The following is a 22,254-nucleotide window of genomic DNA, read 5'->3' on the forward strand; positions in this document are numbered from 1 at the left end:
CAATTCTCTGCATTGACATAAAAGTGATCATTTTATACAAATTAATAGCAAGAGAATGTCAGGTGAACAAATAAGTAGAACAATTAAGCTACTAAATTGGAAATGGCCCCCAACCCCCTATGCTACCAAAGAACCTGAGGTGGCTACACAGTCTCTTTAGCAAGCACAATTCAAGTGATTTTTTTTTTTCAGAAAGTCGATATGAAACAGAAAGATGTTCGATGGAAAATCAAGAGACCAAGTTTCTTGTTCTGGCTCTGTTGCAAGCCCTTTTGTGGATCTTGGCAACTTGCACAGCTTTAGCTTTCCCCTGACTCACTTTCCTAGTCTGGAAATGGAAGGTGCTGATAAGAACAAGAATGACCAGACTTTTCTGGTGTGCCAACCAGCTTTGCTTTAGCATGGGAAGGAAGTAATGTTGCTATTGTCGCTTTTGCCATGCCTATCTAGACGAGTTTTAATTGTATGCCTCTGCCTGTGGAAAATACTCTGCTAATTGTTTCTAATATTACAGATGCTCAAGCAAACTTTGAAGATCAGCATTTCTTCAAGCATTGTCTAAGAAGATCCCAGTGAGTTGGAAATGATGGGAGGTGTGTCTGCCTTTTCCTATGCTGGCAGATCTTAGAATGAGAAGAAAATCAATGATTTATCCTTCTGCCTTCTCTGTGCTTATGACATTTGTTTTCAACCTGTGGTGACCCACTGAAGAACTGTGTTAGGGATCAGAAACCCGTAACCACCTGAGCTCCCTCCCAGCAGGAAAGACCAGTAGCCCATGGTTGTTCTCCCGCATTTCCAGCTAGAATGGATTGTGTGTATTGTTAAGGTGATGAGTTGTGAGGGGGCTGTTGCTTTCATAGGGTCCTCTGTGACACTGGGGTCAAATGGTAGTCTTGAACACCCCTCTTGGGAGAATTAAGAGCTGAGGGGTCAATGTCCAGTCATGTCCAGGATAATATGTCAGCTCATAATTCTTCAGAGGCTCTTGCCAGTAACTGCTGTAACTTGCAAACTTCTGAACCCTGAGCTTATTCTGCCTTCTATTTTGTTCTTCTGTGAAAAAACTGTAACTCGATCTACTCATGCTCATGAAGGAGCCCATTTAACAAGAAGGTCCTGGGCCTGCCAGGTATCTGAGAAGAAATGAAATGTATCAACGCTCGGTGGCATTTCATCTTAGAGCAGTTCGGGCTGGCCTCTTTGCAGCCTCGCTTGCTCTGCCTCTGGCATTGGGTGTGTGCTGCCTGTCCCCATTAGCTTGTCATTAGTGCCATTAATGAAAATCTTGTTTTACATGCTGAAAAGTGATCCGAAGCAGCCGTGAGGAAATGCTATAAACGTTGCTCCTGCTGTTAGCAGGAGCCTTTGGCACACCTGCAGACTTGACAGGGCTTTAAAAGGTCTCCCTTCCTGCACGGAAGGGCGTGCACCAAGTGTAAGCAGTACAATAAATAGTACTAATAGCTTCATTCTGCGGCTGTGAAAGCCTTCAACTGCATCCATATAAAGCCCATATACTCTGATGAAGAAGTGAAATGCTAAGGTTCTGAGTTTGAGAAAACTGGCCATTAAAACAAGGTGCGGGAATTCTATGCCTAAAGATTGTGAACAGTCTTCCATGGCATTGTTAATTGGAAAATCAAAAAAAAAAAAGATGTTAAAAATCACTGTCTGTTTAGGGATAAAAGAAAATGTAAACTGAGGAATCTATTTCAGACTATGCAATATCAAGGAAAGATGATGCCAACATGAACTTTTATTTTTCACTCTAACAAATTAAAGTTGCATGTTTTTATTGAGCATATTATATGAAATGTATATGTATTCCAGAACTAACTAATATATGTATTACTTTACATACTTGTAATTTTTGTGGTAAAACACCTAGAATCTCCTCTTTTGGTAGCTGGTAATAATTTTAATAACATTAAGAGATATATTATACACGGTATGATACCAGTTATTAAGAGTTTTCTATTCCTAAAATTGTATGAGACTAGCCATAGGCCAAACTATTTAACTTCCCAGATATTTTGTGGCTTGAAGCCACAGATGAGACTCATAAGCATGTCTATCTTAGAATATTGTCATGACAATTAATGATCTATCAAACTACTAGAACCATTTTGATATGCAGTGTTATTTTCCATAATGGTATTAATAGATAAAGAACTTCTAATAGCATCTTTACTCTTTGTACAGAAATAGCGACAGGTTTTCCATGTTGAATATGCATAAGTCTAGGGAAAATTTACTAAGATTTCCTAGATACTGTATTACACTGTATAAATAGGAGAAATAACAGATACATGGATAGGAAAGTAGGTAGATAGATAGATGTCTTACTTCTATATCTAGATTACTCTGAGTCAGATTCTGTACCTTACTCATTGGTAGTTATGAGCATAATAAACCAATCTAAACCTTTAGTTTTCATAAAATAAAATTGAGATGTTTTATTGATTTGGACAAGTGACTTTCAACAAGAAACATTCAACTGTATCTTGTTATATACCCAATAATAAGCTATTCAGATATATATGTAAGTTGATGGATGAATAAATAGATACTAATATATACTTTACTATACTTTCTCTATTAAGCATTGAAAGATTATTGAATCTAAAATTTAAATCTAGTTTAATTTAAATCTAAAAGTATACAAAAATTCATGGTAATAGATCTATAAGGCATGCATCAAAGAATGAAAATCATATAAACATGGTAGAATGTTGGCTTACTCAGCCCTCATGAAGTGATATTTGAACTTCTTGTTTAAGTACTCTCCACAGTGTCTATATATCTAGTCACACTCTGCCTGGATATTATTACTAAAATAAAACACATTTATATTTCAAGTCATCAATTCTAGTTTTTCCAGTAAGCCTTTTTTTTTTTTTTTTTTTTTTTTTTTTTTTGAGACAGGGTTTCTCTGTGGCTTTGGAGCCTGTCCTGGAACTAGCTCTGTAGAGCCTGTCCTGGAACTAGCTCTGTAGACCAGGCTGGTCTTGAACTCACAGAGATCCGCCTGCCTCCGCCCGCCTCCCAAGTGCTGGGATTAAAGGCTTGCGCCACCATTGCCAGGCTTACAGTCAGTTTCTTATTCATTGCCTTTGGCCCTCCTTCACCTTGCCCTCCCTTTTCAGAAGGCATAGCAATCCCCATGCAATAGCTGCTGCCAAAAGTTTTCCAGAGTGCTGATATGCTCCTCCAGCTCCTTTTGCATGTGGTTGGGAGCCCCTCCTCTGCCTCAGATGCTAGGGTCGGATAAGAGAGGAGCTAGGGAGTGATTCCATTTCACTTGAGAAGCGGTGGTTAACCCCGCAAATGCCTTTTTAGGGACATCAACACACAGACATAAGAGGAAGCACTAGAAATACCAGCCAGGACTCCTAGGAGGACCAGCTTTACAGCCTGCAGAGCTAGCAGAGGATTACCCCCTCAGGCTTCCTTTTAAACAGTCATATAGATTTTTTTTTTTTTTTGGTGCCTGGAAAGGCAGATTACAGTTTTTATTAAAAATAACCCCTCACATTTGTATTGCCCTTTAGCGTTTATAAAACATTTTCATATGTGCCATACTATGTAGTCCAAAGTAGTCCAATGAGGTAGAGCATTAATTGTTCTCATCTCTTTCTTTTTTTTTTTTTAATTTATTTATTTATTAAGGATTTCTGCCTCGTCCCCACAACCGCTTCCCATTTCCCTCCCCCTCCCCCGATCAAGTCCCCCCCCCCCCCCCTCATCTGCTCGAAGAGCAATCAGGGTTCCCTGACCTGTGGGAAGCCCAAGGACTGCCCACCTCTATCCAGGTCTCGTAAGGTGAGCATTCAAATTGCCTAGGCTCCCACAAAGCCAGTACGTGCAGTAGGATCAAAAACCCACTGCAATTGTTCTTGAATTCTCAGTATTCCTCATTGTCCGCTATGTTCAGCTAGTCCGGATTTATCCCATGCTTTTTCAGACCTAGGCCAGCTGGCCTTGGTGAGATCCCAATAGAACATCCCCATTGTCTTAGTGTGTGGGTGCACCCCTCGTGGTCCTGAGTTCCTTGCTCATGCTCCGTCTCCTTCTGCTCCTGATTTGGACCTTGAGATTTCTGTCCGGTGCTCCCGTGTGGGTCTCTGTCTCTGTCTCCTTTCATCGCCTGATGAAGGTTAATATTCCTGAGGATGCCTATGTGTTTGTCTTTGGATTCACCTTATTTAGCTTCTCTAGGAACATGAATTATAGGCTCAATGTCCTTTATTTATGGCTAGAAACCAAATATGAGTGAGTACATCCCATGTTCCTCTTTTTGGGTCTGGCTTACCTCACTCAGGATAGATTTGAAGCATGGATGCGACAGCATTCAATGAAGTTAAGAGCTGTTCTGAGTATAAGATTTCCTGTTGGTGTTGGCTATGAATTAAAATGATTATTATAAATTTAGTTTTGCAAGCTGAGATAAATACTTTTTACCCAATTATCTGATGACCTCTCAGTTTTAGTTGGTTGTACACTTATCAATTTAGAAGTGAGAGATAGGTACAGCTTGTGAAGCCACTTATATGAATATATTTTTTGAGTTTTCTTTCTTATCAGTAAAGAAAGATTGGGCAACCTAATGAAATGTAATAAACCTTCAAATGGTTAAATTGCTTCATGATATATGTTCAACATACAGATAGCATTGAAAGGAAAGCAAAGCAAAATACAGTGTTTGATTCCTAGTGATTTAAATTTTTAAAAGTGTTCAAGTCTCAGCTTCTAAGAGATGAGTACAAAGAAATGAAAATTCTTGCTATGCTTTGGTGGCAGCCTACTGAAAGGATCAGCCCTCTGCCACAGATAGCTCTGAATGTTAGTGTAAAATCATCAAGGAAATCTTAGTGTGGAAGCTTATGGAACATACAGCCTGGAAGGTGCAAAGCAGGACAGTTTTACTGGATAAGGCAAGCCACACACTATAAGGGTTGATAAGCACAGTGATTAGAGGAGACTGTGAAAGATCCCATCACAAACTTCAGCAAAAATTTCAGAGCTGTCAAATGGTAGAGGATAATGAAATATTAGAGCATGTGGAAGTTTGGAACATTCATGCAATGAGAAAGCAGAAAGTAAGTAAATATATTGATGTATCAGAGAACACTTTCATTAAAATTAGAAATTAAAGAAAAAATTGTATAATGAATCCAAAATTTATTACACTGGGAATTTAATCATATAGACTTTCTTTTAAAATATAAAGTTAAATGTGTTGTTTAATGAAAAAATGAATGCATAATGAAAGAAGCAATAGTGTGTAAAATGATGGATTCTAGGGAGAGACTGCCCTTGCTCTCAGTACTGTATCACATGGTGGGTCCGTCAGGCTTCAGTGGAGAGTTCTAAAGCAGTAGCTACATAGAGACTCCTGGTCAATAGTAGACTGTCAGGAAACAAAACAAAAACAAATAGCAGATATGAATGTGGGAAGGAGGAGGAACACAACAGGGGTGAGGAAAGGATAGAAGAGCCTGTGGATGAGAGCCAACAGAATGCACTGAGTGTGTGAAAGCGTCAAAGAACTGGCTTATCTTCACAATGTAATAGCAAATAAGAAAATAAGGAATCCTTGTTTCAGACTCTAAGTGAAAACACTTGACAGTGAAAGAAACGTCCGCGGAAAGAGTTCGCATCCCTGTATAGTAGTCACTAAACATATGGTTGTAGAGTCTCCCTGTACAATAGTCAGTAAATACACAGGCTGTATATCATCCCTGTACAATAGTCACTTGATGTGGGATTCCCCTCTGTATGCTGTGATTACCATTGATTAATAAAGAAATTGCTTTGGACCTACAACAGAGCAGAACACAGGTAGGCAAGGAAAACTCAACTGAATGCTGGGAGAAAGAAGGTATAGTCAGTGAGAAGCCATTTAGCCCCACTAGAGACAGATGCCAGAATTTTATCTGGTAGGCCACAACCTCATAGTGATACACAAATTAATGGAGATGGGTTAATTTAAACTACGAGTTATCCAGAAATAAGCTTCAGCTATTGGCCAAACAGTACTGCAAATAATGTGGTTTCTATGTGATTATTTTGGGGCTGAGCAGCTGGGAACAAACTTGCGGCCTCTTACTACAGTCACTAAAAAAAATACACGGGTTGTAGAGCATCCCTGCACAATAACCACTAAACACATAGAATCAGACTCTGGAGCAAAGTCCAGACCAGGCTATGTAACTCTATGTTTTATTTTCACATCTTCAAAATAACAATGGGATTTCTTTGCTTTCGAGAACCAGATACATTAACATATATCAAGTAGCTAGAAGAGTGTCTAACACACTGTAAGCAATAAAACTTTAGGTCTTGTCTTTGGTTGTACAGAGAAAAGGTGCAGAATTAATTTTTTATCTTATTTTAGGATTCTTATAGAAATAGATTAACATTTCCTATTTTGGAAAGATGTCAACGATGTATGCATAAAACAAAATATTGTGATGATATTTCATTTATTCCAGGAGTAAAATATAGGTTTAAAATTCAAAACCCAACTAGGAAAATTTAGAATCGTGATATAATAAAGAACATTCATACCTATTAATGAAGAAATATATTTGAATGAAAATGCTTATCCATGATTTAAAAGAAAATATGATGTAGGTGTCTATAAAACAATAACAACATATTTGACACCAATAAAAAAAATAGACACACTAGATTGTACTTCCATGTCTCTGTGAATAAATGTGCACATGTTTGTTAAAAAAAACATAAAGAGAAAAAGGCTATCAATTTTAGAGTTGGGGCATGGAAGAGGATCAAAGAGTGTAACTGGGAAAGCCTGGAAAGAGAAAAATGAGTGAAGGGTGAGAATGATGTGATTCTATTTCCATTAAACCTTTGTAACTTCTATATTCTTACCTAAATAATAACATTGTAAATATTGTAATACAGAAATGCTTTTCTGTGTTTCACATTCTGATGTTCTGTATGGATTTGTGTATAGGCCTGGCCTGAAAATATCAAAGGGAAATTTTGCAAATAAACAGTTTTCATACTTGACGTTAATTTATCGGCACATCATATCTTCTTGAGAACGTTTTTACATGTAGCTTAGTTAATGTTTTCAGACACTCTATAATATTGTATTGTGTAAGTATACAGCAACCTACACCTTATCTGCTGGGAATAGGTTTTAAGATCCCCAGGAGATGTTTGAAACCCTGTAATTTAATATTTCTTCATTCTGCTAAGTATTTATCAAGCACTGTGCTGGAACTTTTGCAGTTTGAGTTGCAACAACAAAGCAAACCCAACTTCTCTTTTCCTTCCTGACAATTTGGTAGAAAAAAAGGTCTCCCCCCCGTAGATTTTAGCAGCTTCAGCTATTTTTTTCTTTTTCTTATGTAGCCTAGAACTTTCAAGGTTTCAGGTAAAGGAAGCACTCTATAGATTCTCTGCTGCACATGTGGTCAGGTGTGCTGATGATGACGATGGCTTGTGAACATTCAACAGGCTGCACACTTACCAATTGTTTATTTTTCTGTATGTGTGTTTATTCTGAGAGATAGCAGAGTGTTGTGGTTCATACCTGTAATCTAACTACCTGGGAGGCTAAGGTAGCCTGGGTTACATAGTAGGTTCCAGGCCAGCCCGAGCAACATACACAGACCGTATCAAATAACAACAACACAGTGTTTTTAAAAAGTCCTTTCAACAAACACAAATGCTTCAATATGTAATTACAACTAACAAATTTCCAAATAAAACCACAATAGCACAGGAAATAGCCCTGAATCTTGACAAATGGGACCATTGAAATTAAAAGGCTCTGTGCAGTAAAAGAAAGTATTGATAGAATGGACACCCTCCAGAATGGGAGAAATACCTTTTTCAAATATGCTTCAAACAAGCGACTAATTTATGTGATACACAAAAGGAATTCAAAAGTTAAATACATAAAACCCAAAAGTGCCAGTTAAATGGACAATGATCAACCAGTTAATTCTTAAGCTAAGAAATACAGTTCCATCCATTTACCTGAAAATTACATGATTTCATGTGCTACAATGTATTAGAAAACATTAAGTATATTCATATGTACATATACATATATATCCAGTGAAAATAGTTATAGAAGGAAAAAACACAAATTGAGAGGAAGATTTGGGAAGAGGGCACTAGAAGAATTGTAGTGTGGACAGGGTTGTGGATATGATCAAAATACATTGTACTCCTGTATGAAATTCTCAAAACAAAAAATGTCCAATAAATATTTCTTTTTAAAAAATATTTATTTTTCTTTCATACAATACATCCCGACTACTGCTTCCCTTTCCTCAACTTCTTTGAGCTCCCCCATCTAATCTCTCCTCTTCCTCAGGTACACCCTCTCTCCCTTATCTCTACCCAGAAAAGAACAGGCACCCCAGGGACATTGACTGAACACAGCACAACAAGATAAGGACCAGCACAAACCCTCATAACAGGGCTGGGTGACACAGCCCAGTAGCGAGAAAAGGGTCCATAAAGTAGATAAAAGAGTTGGAGAAACTCCTATTCCCCGTGTAAATAGTTCCCCTTCACCATAAACTAAGTCAACAACCATAATCTGTATGAAAAGAGCCCAACACAGACCAATGCAGTCTTCATGACTGCTGCTTCCATGAGTGCCGATGATGTCTAAGTTGATTCTTGACTCTCTTGCACAATGGCTAGTGTATTGGACTTCCAATAAATATTTCAAAGACTTACCTTATTTTTGTGTGGTTGTCTTACCTGCACAGTATGTATGTGCATCATTTGTGCGTTTGGTATCTCAAGAGCTAGGAGAAAGTATTAAATTTCCCAGAACTGGAGTTAAACACAATTGTAAATCAATATGTTGGGGCTTGTAACCAACTCAAGCCTAATGTAAGTATATGGGGGTTTATACTAACATACACAATAGACTAAGTAAGTAAAGTAAATTGAGAAGAGACAAATTTGTGCAGAACTTTTTAATTTATTTATGTAAATATTCTGCCTGTAGGGAGAAACATAATTGCCAATTCTTAAGTGTCAGAGGTAAACGATAAGTAGAGAGTTTCTTCCCCAGAGTACTAGAGTTGAAAAGGAGAAATAAACAGCTTATTTCTGGTGGAGCACTACCTTAGGCGAGTCAGCAGAGTTAATGTCAGTGGTGACAGGAGATGCTGAAAGTACATACTTGTGACCTGCTGTAATGAGAGAATGACATTTTATCTCTGTTCTTTCTCCTAATCTCATGATCTCAATCTATTAATGGCAAAAGCTCATGCAAACTCTACTCCAGAAGTGCTTCTCTAAACTTGCAAGGTGAACAAAGATTAAAATGGTCTGAAAAACTCCCAGTCAAAAAGACCCATAGAAACCACAGTGAACACATGGATGGAAATACTCTATTTGGGATCCTAGGACAGTATTAAAATAAGAGTTAAGATGGCGAAGAGCTGACAAACTAGGAACTTCACTTATTAGTACTTAATCATTTTTGTTTCATTAGCTGTAACAAATGTATAATACTCAGGTAAGATACTAACAATTGGAGAATCAGGGCATAGTGTTCATGAGAGCTATGTTAACTTTGTAACTTTTCTATGAATTTAAAAATATTATAAAATAAAAAAATTATTTAAAAACTATATTGGTGAAAATAAAAAAACCTTTGGGAAATCTCAATATGCATTAAATGTAAAACACGTATTGTTGTCTTGTAGTTGATGCTTTCAGCTTACATGGTCTCACTCACATGCCTACAAAACTAATGAAAGAAGGAAGCAGGGAAAACTATGTATATAGGTGTTTTCAGTAAATGTTTTAGCTTTATTTCTTTCTGTCACGTAAACCTATTTTAAAATAGACTTTATTTTAAAATAAAGTCAGGAATAAGCATATTATTTTAAAAATTATACTAGTTTCTGTCGCTGTATCAGTTGGCACTGCATACCACACAATCACTTGTTCTCTGCATTTTGATCAGTTGTGGCTTCCTGAAATTATCACTGTCTATTTGGAGGAAAGTTTTCCTGATAAGGGGTCAGCTTTATACTTACCTGTAGGTATAAGGATAAACATTTAAAATACAGTTAGAAATTATGCTGTTGTAATTAAAGTGGTAGTAATAGGTTTTCTTCCAAAATCCACGACCTTACTCAGTTCTAATAGTCTGCTAGGCAATGCCACATATGATTTTCCTCTTGTTGAGCATATCCTAAGTACAATTAGGAAATTTTTCAGTACCACTGCTGTGGGACATTGCTCTTGTACACTGTAAAGATTTGTTCATTGTATTATTTTAATAAAACACTGATTGGCCAATAGCCAGGCAGGAAGTATAGGTGGAGCACACAGACAACGAATTCTGGGAAGAGAAAAGGGAGAGAGTCAGTCACCAGCCAAACCCTGAAGAAGCAAGATGAGAATGCCTCATGGGGAAAAGATACCAAGCCAAATGGTTAAACATAGATAAGGTTTAATTTAAGTTGTAAGAGCTAGTTAATAATTAGCCTGAGCTAATAGGCCAAATAGTTTATAATTAATATATGCCTCTGTGTGTTTCTATGGGATTGAACAGTTGTGGGACCAGGAAGGACAGAAACTTCAATTTACAAATGGCACCCAAACGTTTGACAACAATTTCCACATAAAACCTGAGAAAATCTTAGAAAAGGAATTCAAGACAGACAAGAACAGAGTTGAGCACAGATTATTGATAACTGTCTTTTCTCTGGTAGGCTGCATTTGCTGGCAGCAAGTAGAGGTTTGGCTCCTTTAAGAGAGCCTTCCTGACTCAGCTCTAGTGGCAAAAATCTTGTAGCTCTTCTAAGAGACTCTGCCACCAAATACTTAAATCGTGTTTATAACAAACAACCAGCAGCAGATTTGTTGGTGGTGGCATGGACCTTGAAACAATAGCGTTGTGGTTATTAATGTGGATCCTACCAGTACCTCCTCCATGAAGCTATACTCTCTGAAAGCTAAGGAATGGAGTAGAGTCAGCTGCCAAACATGCAGCTTCAATCCTAGTCATATCGCTTAGCAGATTAAAGGCTCATGTGGTCAGAAAAAAATATATGACAGATTTAGATAAAAAACTCTAAGTGGTTTACATGTGTTTAAAAATATAGAGAGAGCTACCATATGGTTGCTGGGAATTTAACTCAGGACCTCTGGAAGAACAGTCAGTGCTCTTAATCTCTGAGCCATCTCTCCAGCCCCACAATATAATTTTCTAATTTCATAATTTAACTTTTTATTATTGGTGAATAATATTTCATGGTGAATAATATCACATTTTAATTGTCTATTTTCTAGCTGGAGGATATTTATGTTGTTTCCATTTTTTAGATATTGTGAATAGAGCAGAAAGGAAGATGACTGAGATCAAATTTCTGTTGTGTAGGATGTCAAGTCCTTTGGACATGTGCCAAGAAGTGGAATAGCTGGGTCATATGGTATATTTAATTTTAGCTTTTTAGGGTTCTCCATACTGATTTCCAAAGTGGCAAGATTAGCTTTCAATGTTATATAATCAGTGCATGAAGTTTCCCCTTTCTCCATATTTCTTTCAGTATTTGCTGGTGACTGTTTGGCTAATCTTTGCCATTTTGACTGAGATAACATAATACTTCAACGTTATTTGTATTTGCATTGCCCTAACCACTAGGGGGCAATTAGCTTTTAGAAGATATTTCTTAGATATTTTGTGTCTTCTTTTGATAACTCTCTGTTCAGATCTGTTGATCCACCTCCTCCATCCACCACATACACACTATTTTTAATATGTTGGGGATTTTCTTTTCTTTTTGATTTTTTTGAGTTTCTTATATGTCCTATGGTTTATTTGAAAACGAAGATTTGCATCTTACTACAACTGTCTCAACAAAATGCATCTGTTATTACACTGGTATGGAGAGGTTTTTACAAAGCAAGTTTAGAGTCTGGATGTCTAGAAGGTAGTCATATATATATATGACACCTAGTTGTATCAACTTTACTTTTAGCCTTTAAGGAAATATAGTCACTGAAGAAGTTAACTTCAAAGTGTATTTGGCACAGACTTCACATTTATTTTGTTGGAATTCTCTTATTTTGGGTGTACTTCATCTTTTTCTCATGATATCACTAGTCATGTCATGTGGGTCAGGGGAAGAAGATCACAGAAGTGGTGTTCTTTCTATCTTCGTATCAAGAGAACATAGTATCAAAATGACAACATTGATATTAATCTCTCTGACCTTACTAAGATAGTGTCTGTCAAGTATCTACACTGTCAACTGACTCCCATAGTTAAGGAGTGAGGTACTATCTTCCAACCTCTTGTGGGTGGAGTACCCACATAAATTATTTGAATTTATTTAGCAAGAAGGATTTCTCAATTCTCATGTATTTTTTGTGGACTCAATCATCTATTTATATCACCATGGAGTCACAAATATTTATTTTTTAATTTTGGTTACAATTCAATACTACATTATTTATCATGTTGCTTGGATTACTCTAGCTTTAGTTATCAGGTGCTCCTTTAATTGACTCTTAATTCTCATGAAAATATCACATCTATTGTGGGCTATTAAAAATAATTTACTGGGTTTTGATACTTTAAAATGAGTTCTTATTTCCTGTCCTTAATCAAAAATCATTTATTTCTTTCTTAATTATTTAAGGTTATAATTTAATTGCATCATTTCTTCCTTCTAAGTCTTCCCATATACACTAAACAATTTGACCTAGGTTAAAAGATAAAACATACCAGTATGGGTTCACTTATATTTTGAAAAAAGTAGAAACTCTAGAAAAATGGATAATACGCATGTTGAAAAATTGGGTAGGTGTGCTGGCTAGTTTTCTGTCAGCTTGACAAAAGGTATAGTCATCAGGGAGGAAGGGACCTCAATTTAGAAAATACCTACGAAAGATAAGGCTGTACACAAGCCTGCAGAGCATCTTCTTATTTAGTGACTGATGGGGAGGGCCCAGTCCATTGTGGAGGGTTCCAGGGTAGGTGGTCCTGGGTTTTATAAGAAAGCGAGATGAACAAGCCATGATGAGCAAGCTAATAAGCAGCAAACTTCCATGACCTCTGTATCATCTATGGGTTCCTGGTTCCTGCCATATTTCAGTTCCTGTCCTAACTTCCTTCAGTAATGAACAGTGATTAGGATCTGTAAGCCAAATAAATTCTTTCCTCCACACGTTGATTTTTTTCATGGTGTTTCATCACAGTAGTAGTAACCCTAACAAGGACAGTGGGTGAATTTAACTAACACCAGCCAGGTATGATGGATAATGCGGTCCTGACTTCCTTGCTCATGTTCTCCGTCTTTCTGCTCCTCATTTGGACCTTGGGAGCTCAGTCCAGTGCTTCAATGTGGGTCTCTATCTCCATCCATTGCCGGATGAAGGTTCTATGGTGATATGCAAGATATTAATCAGTGTAGCTATAGGATCAGGCCAGTAAGGCAACCCCTCCTCTGCTGCCCACGGAACTAGTTGGGGAAATCCCCTTAAACACCTGGGAACCCCTCTAGAGCCAAGACTCTAGCCAACCCCTGAGACAACGGGACTGATCTAATGGGAGCTCACCAAGACCAGCTGGACTGGGACTGATAGAGCATGTGATAAAACTGGACTCTCTGAATGTGGCTGACAATAAGCGCTGACTGAGAAGCCAAGGACAATGGCACTGAGTTTTGATCCTACTGCATGGACTGGACTTGTGGGAGACTAGTCTGTTTGGATGCTCACATTTCTAGACCTGGATGGGGGGGGGGGGACCTTGTACTTCCCACAGGGCAGGAAATCCTGACTGCTCTTAGGACTGGAGAGGGAGGGGACATGGAGTGGAGGGAGTGAGAGGGAAATGGGAGGAGGTGGAAATTTTTAATAAACAAATAAATAAAAATCAGCACTCAGGAGACTGAAGAAACACTGTCATAAATTAGAGGACAAAAATGTAATCCAGAAACAAAGTAGGAGAAGAAAAGAAAATGTTGGAAATAAGAAAAAAAGTTTGAGATGGGGAAGATACATGAATAAAACCTAAAGGGGGATCAGTTGGGGCTTTAGAATGCAAGGATGAAGGATGTTTAGAAAATAGTTGAAATGGAGACAGCTGGAAGCTGTGATCAAGGATTTTTAGAAGTTGCAAGATACATAAGAATAACCTTGTAGGTGTTTCCTAGAACAAGATAAACTGACAATAATAACCAAAAAATGAGTTCAGTATTAACATGGAACAATGAAGAGAGATGATCTTAAAAGGAAAAACAGGCTTTTGACTGATGGATCTTCAAAACTGCAATGTAGCCAGTAGACAAGAAAATAACAGGTTTAGAATGTAATTTCAAGAAAACATGGAAACATCTTCAGAAAAATCAAAACTGCCCCTTACTTTTAGTTCTGTGTTAAAGTATAATTTGCTTAAGAAAAATAAAAGATGCCAGAGAGAGGAAATGCAAAGAGCAGTGGCAAATATTTAGATATTTCTTAGTGATGTTTTTTCTGAAAAAGATTAATACATGCTATATGAAACTGAGATTCATAATAGTGATGAGTATGTGAATCATTATGTTTTCTTTGATTTGATTGTGGGTGGTAATAAAATTAAATTTTGAGTGTTTACACATGATTTGGTTTTTAGAATATAGGAGGAATTATCATTACCCAATAATAATGCTACAAATTCTTAAGACATTTTTTCTTTATTTCTTTATTTCAGAACTACTATGTGCCTTGGGTTTTGACATGTGTAATTATATTCTCTGCATCAGAACAGATGGAGAGATACATGTTTTAAACATCAATAACTGCAGATAGATTTTCTTTGGACCTCCAGCTCATAAATAATGACACAGACTTCTCATTAATTATGACTGCTCAGCCTATAGCTTTGGCTTGTTTCTAGCTAGATTATTTAAGTTAAATTAGCAATTTCTGTTAATCTATATGCTTCTCTGAGGCTCATTTGCCTCATCTTTATACTGCCACCCTGCTTTTCTGTTTCCTCTGTGTCTGTCTGTCTGTCTGTCTGGTCCCCAACTGGCTGGCTTCTTACTTGTTGGCCCCTGTCTAGCTCATTGAATTCTTCCTTTTCTCCCTGATATCCAGCCCTGCCTCTCTCTCCTCTATCTAGCTACTGGCCATTCAACATTTTACTAGACTATTCAAATGCCTTAGGAAGGAAAGGTAAAATCACAACACATCTTTTTATTTATTTTTTATTTTATTTTGTTATTAAAGATTTCTGTCTCCTCCCCGCCACCGCCTCCCATTTCCCTCCCCCTCCCCCAATCAAATCCCCCTCCCTCGTCAGCAGGGAACCCTGATCGCAACACATCTTTATACAGTTAGACAATTGTTCTGCGACACAATTATATATAGTTAAACAAATATTCTATTCCACATTATTTTCTCCGTTATTATGAATAAAATGCAGAGGTTTTTTTAACTTTAAAATAAAATCAAGTAAGAATTATGTTTACAATATCCAGTCCATTTTTATTTGGCAAATTCAGAGAAAATACACCATTATTTATTTTATCTTGATGAACCCAAAGTTTTTAAACTAATTTACTATTTATCATAACTAAGAAAAATTGTAACTATAACTATCTAGTCTTTAACTCCATCAAAGACCCCAGAAGGATATACTATTACCTGAGCAACGAGGGAGTGCAGTGCAAGCCACTTCCAAAACTACAGAAATGACAGAGACATCTGGCTGCCTGGGCAATCATCCAAGGTTCCTCTGCAACATTGAGGAATCTTGCTTTGGCCCACAGGACTAGAATATCTGGCAGACTGTTTTACAAAGCAAGAATTTTGAATGGCTGTCTCCTCTTGTCTTGGCAATTTCCAGCAATCACATTACCTTATGTTCTGCATGTCAAGTTTTGATGGTATACTGTCAGCAGCTGAGGCAAGGACAGCTTCATGCCCAAATAGCTAGCTTTGCCACAATGAAAGCAAACTCTATATGGTTGTTCTTTGATGTCCACCATCCTTTTATAAAGTAGATTGGAACTACCAGGGACAGTTGTGTCTCACTCTCAAGAAAAGCCTTAGGTTATTTTTTTTTATAAATGTTTTTTATTTTTTGTTTGGGGTAGACTCTTTTTTTTAAAGATTTATTTATTAAGCATACAATGTACTGCTGGCAAGGTGGCTGTGAGCCACCATGTGGTTGCTGGGAATTGAACGCGGGACCTCTGGAAGAGCAGCCAGTGTTCATACCCTCTGAGCCATCTCTCCAGCCTCAAAGCCTTAGGTTATTAAATATCTTAAATGCCATATTCTGTAGGTCTATGAAGCATTTGAAAATCACATACCTATCTAAAATATATCTGTGTTTAATCTTGAAATCATAAGTAATCATAACATAACTATAAGTTTAAATATTATAGATGACTAACTAATAAACCTGCATTTCTTATCCTAAATATCTTTTAAGTACTAAAACTTTCTATTAATTTTTCTAATGAGCTGCATAAGTATCTACCCTTAAACAAAATATATATATATATACATACATACATACATACATATATATATACAGTATAAAAATAAGCTTAATTTAAATTTGTATCAATATATAAAAACCCTTAGCAATATCTTTTGATGAACTCTTTTCTTTTTTTTCCCAACTTTCTCACATTTTACATAGAAATATATGACCCACATTGGGCACCGTATGTAGATGGATTTTTCTTTGGGCTGCCAGCTCACAAATGATGGCACAGTGTTGTCAGAGGCTGTTCTATAGTGAGAGGCTGCTTGTTCATTCCCAGCAGCCCAGAACTGAAATAATCACTCAGAAACTCTATTAATTAAATCAATTCTTGACAAATCATTTCTGGCTAACTCTTATATCTTAAATTAATCCATTTCTATTATTTTATATTTTACCTAGAGGATTATGGCCTACCAGCAAGTTTCTAACTAGTGACACACGTCTTTTTCCTCTGGTGGCTCCATGGCTTCTCACTAACTCTGCCTAATTTCTCCCAGCATTCAGTTTAGTTTTTCCCACCTAGCTCTATTCTGCTCTGTCTCAGGCCAGAGCAGCTTCTTTATTCATTAACTAATAAAAGCAATGCATATACAGAAAGACTTTCCACAGCAACATAAAGACTTCTAATTAATTATGAATGCTTGGTCTATAGCTTAGGCTTGTTTATAGGTAGATATTTTAACTTAAACTGCCTATTTCCTTTCATCTATGTGGTACCCTGAGGCCCATTTGCCTCATCTATATACTGTCCATCCTTTTTTTCTGCTTCCCTTGTGTCTGGTTGGCTAGCCCCCAGATGACTGACTGGCTCCTTTTTACCCTCTGCCTGACAGCCCTACCTATCCCTCCTCTGCCTAGATAATGACCCTTCAGCTTTTAATTCGACCAACCCGGTGCCTTAGGCAGGCAACGTAAAACAGCATATATAAAAATAAGTAAAATAGTTAAACAAATTTAGCAAAACAAATGTAACATATCTTTACATAGTTAAACAAATGCTCTATTCCATAATAAACAACATGTGATTTACATGAGAATTTTCTAAAATACAAGGATACCAAAATAAAAGAAGAAAATATGCTAGAAAAATTATTCTATGCAATCATCAGTCAAAATGGTGGGTATAGGAACTCAGCATTAAGAGCATGTGCTGTTCTTGCTAGGACCTGAATTTGGCTGCAATCACCTTCATTAGGCAGCTCATGACCCTCTGTAGTCTAGTTCCAAGGCATCTGACACCCTACTTTGATCTCTATGGGTACCTCGACTAATATGTATGCAACCACACAAAGACACATAAACAAGTTTATAATTAAAAATAAAATAGGTCTTTAAAAATTGTGAGTATATATTACATTTTATTTATTTATTTATGTGGATGGGTGCACATGACATAAAATACATATAGAGGAGAAAGGACAATTTACAAGGATAGGTTCTCTCTCTCTTCCCTATAGGATGTGGGATGTGGGATATCTCACTGAGCCTTGATGCAGTGGAGAAAAGCTTGGTCCTTTCTCAACTTGATATGCCATGCTTCGTTGACTCCCATGTGAGGCCTTACCATTTCTGAGGAGTAGATGGGGGAAGGAATGGGAGTAGAAAAGTAAGGGGAAACTGTGATTGGCATATAAAATACATTTTTAAAAATTTAATAAAAAAACACAAAAATCCAATAAAACAAAACAAACAACCAAAAAATAAAAAAGGAAAGAAAAATTCAAATAACAAAAAGAATACATGGAATTACAAAGTTAAAGCATTTCTAAAAGCGAAGGGGGGGGGGGTTCTTCTGAATCCTAAAAGATTTGGTTCAATATTAAAAACAATACTAAAGTTTCAAAATGTATAAAAACCATTTTCATAAATTAAGAGAGAATAGAGATATAAACAGTCACATTTTGAGAATGACAACCAGTCCTCATAAAGAAGAGTTAACACCCTTAGCCTTATGATATAAAACTTTACATTAGAATGCTGAGAAACCCTTAATTTCTAGCTCACATAAAAACTTATGGAGATTGTTTACATCTTGTGATGAAATACAAATCTCAACAAACTTCAATATATGGAAGCTAAAGATTGTTTCAGAACAGAGATTTATGAAATCAACACATAGAAACACAAAAAAAACACATAGAAAGAAACTCCCCATGCTTTTGTATCATAGAACATTGTTGCAAATTTCTACACATACATGTGTGTGTGTACAAATAATACACAAGGCCTTTTTTTCCAATTAAAGAGACATTCATCAACTATCTCCTAGATGCAAAATATCATTCTAGTAATGGAGTGGATTGGAGAACAAATGAGACAAGGATTCTTCCCTTGTAAAGGTTGTAGGTGAACGGAAAGTGTAGGAAAATAAATACGTGAACTACGACATTGTGAAAAATGATCAATAATTTGGTTGCATTGGATCAGGACAAGAAAATAGAACAGAATATACCCAACAAATATTTTTTGCATATTTATATACAAATTAAAAATAAACTCTATTAAAAGATTGAAGAAAAACTCCTTAATTAATCTTCAATGCAATAAAGACATTAGTCTGAATTAAGGCTTGGAAAGGATTCTAACAATCCATGTCCTTCATGCATTTTTTTCTAAATGTAGAATTGATTTCTTGTCCTTGCGAATGCTTCTGATCCATCATCTAGCCCCAGTTCAGTGATGGCAGCTGATCCAGACTTACAATGCCATCCGTGGATACAGGGGGAAAAGTCCCTCCCACAATGTCATGCTAGGATATGCAGACAAAAGTCCCACAATGCCATGCTAGGACACATGGACGAACGTTACACAATGACATGCTTAGGATACATGGACAAAAGTCTTATAATCCTGAGCAGCAGTGATCAACCTGGATAATACAGATTCTATCAGTTTGCTTTGTTAGTGGTTTGCCCTCCATACTTGCTTTTATAATCACCTCAACTGTTAGAAAGTGTTTCTTTTTTTTTTCATTTTTTTTTCTTTTTTTTATTGAGAAAAAAAAAATTTCCGCCTCCTCCCAGCCTCCCACTCCTCTCCCCCTCCCCTCACTCCTCTCCCCCCCCCCCCACCCCACCCCCCGCTCCTCTCCCCCTACCCCCACTCCTCTCTCCCTCCCTCTCAAGTCTGAAGAGCAGTCAGGGTTCCCTGCCCTGTGGAAAGTCCAAAGTCCTCCCCCCTCCGTCCTGGTCTAGGAAGGTGAACATCCAAACTGGCTAGGCTCCCACAAAGCCAGAACATGTAGTAGGATCAAAACCCAGTGCCATTGTCCTTGGCTTCTCAGCAGCCCTCATTGTCCGCCATATTCAGAGAGTCCGGTTTTATCCCCCGCTTTTTCAGTCACAGTCCAGCTGGCCTTGGTGAGCTCCCAATAGATCAGCCCTACTGTCTCAGTGGGTGGGTGCACCCCTCGTGGTCCTAACTTCCTTGCTCATCTTCTCCCTCCTTCTGTTCCTCATTTGGGACTTTGGGAGCTCAGTCCAGTGCTCCAGTGTGGGTCTCTGTCTCTATCTCCATCCATCGCCAGATGAAGGTTCTATGGTGATATGTAAAATATTCATCAGTATGGCTATAGGATAGGATCATTTCAGGTTCCCTATCTTCAGCTGCCCCAGACAACAAATGGTGCTGGCACAACTGGATGTCAACCTGTAGAAGAATGAAAATTGACCCATATCTATCACCATGCACAAAACTGAAGTCCAAATGGATCAAAGACCTCAATATCAGTCTGAGCACACTGAACCTGATAGAAGAGAAATTGGGAGGTACCCTATAACAGATGGGCACAGGCGATCGCTTCCTATGTATAACCCCAGCAGCACAGACATTAAGGGCAACATTGAATAAATGGGACCTACTAAAACTGAGAAGCTTCTGTAAAGCAAAGAACACTGTCACCAAGACAAAAAGGCAACCCACTGACTGGGAGAAGATCTTCACCAACCCCGCAACAGACAAAGGTCTGATCTCCAAAATATATAAAGAACTCAAGAAACTAGACTTTAAAATGCTAATTAACCCAATTAAAAAATGGGGCATTGATCTGAACAGAGAATTTTCAACAGAAGAAGTTCAAATGGCCAAAAGACTCTTAAGGTCATGCTCAACCTCCTTAGCGATCAGGGAAATGCAAATCAAAACAACTTTGAGATATCATCTTACACCTGTCAGATTGGCTAAAATCAAAAACACCAATGATAGCCTCTGCTGGAGAGGTTATAGAGGAAGGGGTTCCCTCATCCATTGCTGGTGGGAATGCAAACTTGTGCAACCACTTTGGAAAGCAGTGTTTCTGTTTCTCAGGAAATTCGGGATCAACCTACCCCTGGACCCAGCAATACCACTCTTGGGAATATACCCAAGTGATGCCCGATCATCTGACAAGGGCATTTGTTCAACTATGTTCATAGCAGCATTATTTGTAATAGCCAGAACCTGGAAACAACCTAGATGTCCTTCAATGGAAGAATGGATGAAGAAAGTGTGGAATATATACACATTAGAGTACTACTCAGAGGTAAAAAGCAATGACTTCTCAAATTTTGCATGCAAATGGATGGAAATAGAAAATACTATCTTGAGTGAGGTAACCCAGTCCCAAAAAGATGAACATGGGATGTACTCACTCATAATTGGTTTCTAGCCATAAATAAAGGTCAGTGAGTCTATAATTTGATATCCTAAAGAAGCTAAATAAGAAGGTGAACCCAAAGAAAAACATATAGCTGTCCTCCTGGGTAGACAAGATTGCCAGGCAAAAAATCGGGATCTTAAGGGTGGGTGGGAGGGGGGTAAGGGGAGATGGGGAGAGAAAAGTGAGAAGGGTAGGATGGGGAGAACTTGGGGCAACGGGATGATTGGGATAAAGGAAGGTTGGATAGGGGAGCAGGGAAGCACATATCTTAATTAAGGGAGCCATCTTAGGGTTGGGAAGAGACTTGGACCTAGAGGGGCTTCTAGAAAGTGTTTCTTATGACACAAAAAAGCAGAATGACTTTCACTGTGTCCTTTTAATTTTATTAGCATGATCTTGCTTTATGTGCATAATAAACACATTTGTTAATTCATCCTTAAACTTTCTAAAGTTTCAGAAATTATTTCATTTTTTAAAAAAATATTAATTATGTATATGTATGTGTTGAGGGTTGAGGCTAGGTTCAGATGAATGTGTTTGGTTAGTGCTGGTAGGTGAAATGGGTCAGTGAGTAAAGGGATTTGTCGCCATGCCTGATCACTTGAGTTCTAGTCCAAGAACCCATATGCTAAGAGAAAAGAACCAATGGACTGCTGCTGGACTCCATGGTATTCATGCACCCATAAGCAAAATCACATATTAAATAAATAAATAAATAAATGTAATAAAATTAAAGCAGATGGTCAGTCCATATCCAGACACAACTAGGAAGGAACTCTATTTTAATTTTAAATTTAGCTCAGAGAATCAATTATTTTCTGGATGTAGACTTTATTAAATATTTAATTTTGGCTCAATTACTGAAAATTATTGAGACTTTCCATTAATTTAAAGAATATTATGAGTATTTTTACCTGAAAGTAGAGGATCAGGTTTAAAGGGATAGGGAGACATAAAGCTCTTTCACCATTGTCATTATGAGTTCAGTATGTTCAACATATTGACCCATGAGTAGGATTTTCTGTATTCACATACAGAACCCCATGTGGAGTGGAAAGTGGAGGTGTGGGGGGAGCTCTAGCTGCTGTTTTACCTTGTAATGTTTGGC

Source organism: Microtus oregoni, unplaced genomic scaffold (genome assembly GCF_018167655.1).
Source record: "Microtus oregoni isolate MIOR12 unplaced genomic scaffold, Mior012 000020F_ref0000438, whole genome shotgun sequence".
Taxonomy (NCBI): domain Eukaryota; kingdom Metazoa; phylum Chordata; class Mammalia; order Rodentia; family Cricetidae; genus Microtus; species Microtus oregoni.